We start from the raw sequence: 5,874 nt of genomic DNA, 5'->3' as shown, positions 1-5,874 counted from the left end.
AGACAACCCGCTTATCATCTTTTCTCTCAACCGCGGCACACAAACTTGAAGCTGACAGATATCCTTCTAAGGACCTCCTCGTGTGGGCACAGGCTGGTCTCGCAACATCATCGCAGGATTCATATTGGTACAAGAGCAGACCACTTTCTTCCACAAGGGGCAGTCTTCTCTCGAGAACCTCCACCACCACTTAAACAGCAATGCTGTATTTCGAATAACTGCATCCCCGACCCCCAGTCCACCTGCTTTCTTTGGAGCCATAATAACTTCCCATTTTACAAGGGGCAACCCTTGCTTCCCCCCATCTGTACTCCACAAGAACTGCCGTTGTAAAGAAATCAGCTTCTCAGCCACGGACTTTGGCATCTTGTATAAGTTGAGATAGTAAATAGGGAGACTACTAAGCACCGATTTAATTAGGACCAGCTTGCCTGCCTTGTTCAGAGTCTTTACTTTCCACAAGCTCAGCTTCTCTTCAACCTTATCAATTACTGGTTTCCATGTCTTCACCCTTCGCGGATTTGCACCCAGGGGGATGCCCAGATATCTAATCGGTAAGGACGCCTCTGTACAACCCAATAACAGACACATCCTACAGACTCACAAGCTATCACAGTTGACCGGGATAATGTTGGACTTTTCAAAATTTATACTCAGGCCAGACATCAGTTCAAAACACCGCAAAAGCCGCTGATAATTTCTAATGGTCGCCTCCTCAGGTGGGCAGAAGAGAATAGTATCATCGGCAAACTGCAAGTGAGACAACTCAATGCTATCCTTCCCAACCAACAACGGAGATATGCGTCCGTTCCTCACTGCCTCTCCAATCATCCTGTGCAGAACATCCACAACTAAAACAAACAGGAATGGTGACAGCGGGTCTCCTTGTCTCAACCCCCTCTCCATTCTAAATGGCTTCGACGGTGATCCATTGATAAGCATTGACATAGAGGCAGAGCATACACATTCCCTGATCCATCCCCTCCATCTTTGGCCAAACCCCATCTTCTGCAAAACAATATCCACAAAGACCCATTTGACTCTATCATAGGCCTTTTGGAAGTCCAGCTTGATTATCGCAGAGCTCCTTTTTCGTGTTTTCAACCAGTGCACAGTCTCACAGGCAATCAAAGCTCCATCATGTATTTTCCTGCCCTTCACGAATGCACTTTGTGTCTCACCTACAAGACCCGGCATTACCTCTCGCATTCTCCGAACCAGAACCTTAGAAATCACCTTATAAACACAACCCACCATACTAATTGGCCTTAGATCCTTAATTTCTCTTGCACCAGTAAATTTTGGCGCCAGCGCCACCCAAGTGACATTCGACTCACTAGGTAGTTTACCAGATTGGAAGAACCCTGTCACCGCGCCAGTGAATTCGTCACCTAATTCCCCCCAACACTTCTTTATAAAATTCATATTATATCCATCACTTCCTGGTGCCTTTGTTGACTCACAATCCCAAACTGCCTCCTTTATTTCTGCATGTGTTGGCATCCGCTCTAGCTCCGTTGCCTCTTCCTCCAGGATTCGCTTTACGAGCCCATCCCTAAATCCAATAGTCGGCGAGGGTTCCTGATGGTACAAGTCCTTATAGAAATCCCTTATGGCAATCTTTATCCTTGCTTGATTCCTTACCAACCTCCCATTAACCATTAGAGCATCAATCCGATTGGATCTTCTCCGCGCTGAGGCTAGAGTGTGGAAGTAGCGTGTGTTTTTATCCATCTTCTTTGCATGACGAGACCTTGACATCTGCTTCCAATGTAATTCCTGTCGTATGTACCATTTTTTACAACAACTTACAAGCGCCTTTCTCCTAGCTTCAACAGTCCCATCATCCACTCGAGAGCCTGCAATATCATCCACTTTTTTTTATTTCATCCTCAAACTGTGTAATCCTTTTATCCACATCTCCAAAGTTCTTTTTATGCCATCTGCTCAGTGGAGTCGTCAAACCCTTCAACTTGTCTATGAACTGCATGTCACCCAAAGCCCTCCACTCCTCTTTTACCATCCTTAGAAATCCAGCATGCGTGAACCAAGAATCCAAACTTCGAAACGGTCTCGGCCCTCCTCTCAACTGAGAGACCTCCATGATCAATGGGCAGTGGTCAGATAACCCTCTTGGGCCACCTCGCAGCCTGGTTTCCGGAAACACTTCTAACCACTCCAAACTCACCAAAACCCTATCAATGCGACTGCATGATTGCCCTCTGAACCAACAAAAATCTCTTTTTTATTTGTCTTTCTTTTGGAATCAACAAAAATTAAATTTTAGACTTTTATATCATAAAAATTTTAATACTAGAATATAAAATTATTTCTAAAAATTTAAATTAATAAAAAAATTACATAAATAATTATATATCTAACCATCTCAAAACATATTGATAAATTAACTTGAGATTAGAATGCATTTCAATGACACATCAGCTCTTTGTTATTATGTCAACAAACATATTAGTTAATACATAATTTTTAAACATATATAATTGAAAACATAGTTAAAACAAATTGCAAGATAAAATATTGAAAATAAATGAAAAATTCTAAATAATATTGGGGCAATAAAGTATATTTTTCTCCTTTTTTTTTTCTAAAAATTTCTCAACTGATTTAAGTAGCTACTTGTAATGTTGGTAAGTAAGGTTTCATACAAAAAGAAGAATTTTAACTCTCAACAATATTATTTGAACCTTATTTTGTTGTTTACACTTCACCTGAGCTTAAACATGTACGCCTAATGTGATAAAATGAGAGAATTGAATGACTTTTTTAAAAAATTCTAATTAAAATATCAAGATATATATATAATACCATAATACATAATAATGAACTAAATTCCAAATAAATAAGATTTATTTGAACATTGCATCACACATTCATAGTCACACAGTTCTTACTTTGGAGTTCAAACTTTAAGAAGCATGCATGTCTAAGAACAATTGCTGCTAATAAAGAGCTAGAAGAGAAGCAAACAATGAAACATAGAATATCCAGAAGTCAAAGTTGACTCAATGACACGCACTACTAAATATATAATGTTACCGATGAGTAATATCATAAACTAAAAAACAATGTACTATATATGTAGCTGGCTAATAGTAATAACAATTCCTACAACCTAGTATATATAGCTCTTTTACCAGAAAGAGACCACACGATCGGAATCGCACATGCATGCAATAATTAATTAATTGATTAGAATTTGAGATTCTCGTTATACAAATTATTTTTGGACAGTGAATAAAAATTGAACTTTAAATTTTTAAAGGTAAATGCTATCCTTAATTTTTTAAAATAACATATAAGTTATCTTTTTTAATGTGTCATATTCTAATGGGCGTTTATTTATTTTAATAAAATTTGTTAGATGACTAATTTATCTAATAAAATAAAAAATTAATTTTGGGTCATTAAAATTTGTTGAAAATTTAAAAAAATATTTAAAAAATAGTTATATATTATTCTTTTATTTTTCACACAAAATCTCTTATTTCTAACAAAAATTAAATAAAAATCTAGATCTTCATAAAAAATAATTACAAATTAGCTACATTAATTTTTAAAAAAAAGATATAAAATGTTTTAATTTTTTCCTTTTTTTTCATATAATTCGAAACCAAATTATATAGAATAAATTTTTAAATTTAAAGATCTACTTGACACGATAAACTTTTTAAATTAAAAATTTTTACAGTGACACTAATTTGTGTTTCTGTTTTTAATTTGTTACATCAATATTTTAGTTTAAAATTTAGTTAATATAAAAAAAAATTTAAATTAATATTTTAATAAATATATAACAAATATATTAAAATAAATATCAAATTAAAATGTGACACATATAAAATGTAACTTACATGTTACTTTAGAGAGGATATAGTAGTATTCACCATTTTTAAATTATAGAAATTAAGATATGATATTATGATATTAAGATATCACATCTTTTAAAAATTTAAAGTGATAAGAGATAAAAGATGAATATATAGTTAGAGGAGTGCTAGGGGACAGCAACTTTTGTGTTTTATAACCATCAAATAGCCATTAATGATAATTTTAATTGTGTGAAATTGGTGTGAGATTTCATCCAATGACTCACTTTTCTTTGCTCGTTACATGCCGACCAGAATTTAATAAAATTGCTGGCCCCTAGACTTTTTCTATATAGTTATATGTTATATATGTTTAAGAGACATTAAATATTAATTAAGATGATGCGGTGGGTGGGACAAGTAACATCAAATTCTGTTGTTGTGTGTTATTGTAGTCACTAGTCACTGAATCAACATGAATTTCGGGTTTTGATCCATACCTATGTTTGCAGCACCTAATCACACCTCGTGACTAATAATTATATAAAAGGGTAAGGCTGCAGCATAAACTAGTGTGAATGAAGCTGTATTCCATGATTCACAGCAATGTAATATAATGGATATATGTGTGTGTATGTACAAATATAAACTATGCAATCTCTGACCCAATCCCTTCACTTTTTGTTGTTTATCTGTTTCATTTCTCTGCATCACTGCTTCTATATTATGCATTCATCCATCTGATCTCTAAATACCGTTAGCTTTAGAAACATACACAGAATCACAAGTAATAATAATTAATTACTAGTTTAATTAAATGCTGCCATTTTCTATGAATAACAAACCTCTCTCTCTCTCTCATACACTTTAATTCTAAGACCTACCCTTCTTAGGCCGGCTGCTTCATCCTTCACCTACCTTCTCTTTCTCTCTCTTCTCTGTTATGTTTTATGTATGTAATGCATGTATATATATATATATATACACAGAGAGAGATATATTGAGGACAGTCACGGAGGCACATATATATATATATGTACATCATCACTTTATTATATGCTCTCTTATATATGTGTATTTGCTCCTTTCAGAGGGTGCAGATTCTAATGCTTTTCTCAACCATTTCCAACCTTTTGTTATGCACCCACGTACACTATGCTCTTTTGCATAAATCAAAGATAACGGGTACTTGGATGCACAAACATTTAGCGTCAATTTAATATAGTTAGAATACATAAAATGATACATTCAAAGAATATAATATATGCAGTCTAACATAATAATTATATTAGTAGCTATTTTTTACTGTTTGAATTCGTAATTTTGAAGTCACGTGGAGACAATTTAATGGGTTATATTACGTGTATACCAAAATAACTATCAAAATCAGCCATTAAAGTCAGCCATTAGTATAAAATAGTATAAATAACCATTTGTACCTATGAAAAATACAGACGCTGACAAATGTACCTATATAAGAATAAAACGACAATTGTAACCACGGAAGATGGCTTCCGTGTCCCAAGAGTACCCTAACAAACCAATTACATAACTAACGTATGGGTACTCTTGGCATACGGAAGCCATCTTCCATAGTTACGATTGTTTTATTCTTATATAGGTACATTTGTCAGCGTCTATATCTTTCATGAGTACAAATGTTAATTTATTCGTATAAAATACATGTTGTAATACAAATACATATTAAAAATAAATTAAACTACACATATATTTATACATAAATATATTGGTGGCTGATTTTAGTGGCTGATTTTGCTTTATAAATAGCATTTCTCCAACTTAATAGTTATGTAATATCAAATTATTTGTTAAAGTGAAAGTAGTTAGATCTATTAATTAAATTTGAGTTAAATGTGGGAAAAAAAATTCTTTATTAACAAAGTGTAAAATCTTATCTGTTAGGGTTCCAAAGGGTGGCTATGTGTGTAGGCTACGTATATTTAGGGTGATAGTAGATTTGCCATGTTTTAACTAAACAACATTCACCCTTGGGATTTGTTAAGATAAAAGCTGTTGCCAATTCCGA

This window comes from Arachis ipaensis, chromosome B05, assembly GCF_000816755.2.
Source record: "Arachis ipaensis cultivar K30076 chromosome B05, Araip1.1, whole genome shotgun sequence".
NCBI lineage: Eukaryota > Viridiplantae > Streptophyta > Magnoliopsida > Fabales > Fabaceae > Arachis > Arachis ipaensis.
The sequence above is the reverse complement of the archived record's forward strand: the minus strand, read 5'-3'. Positions refer to the sequence as shown.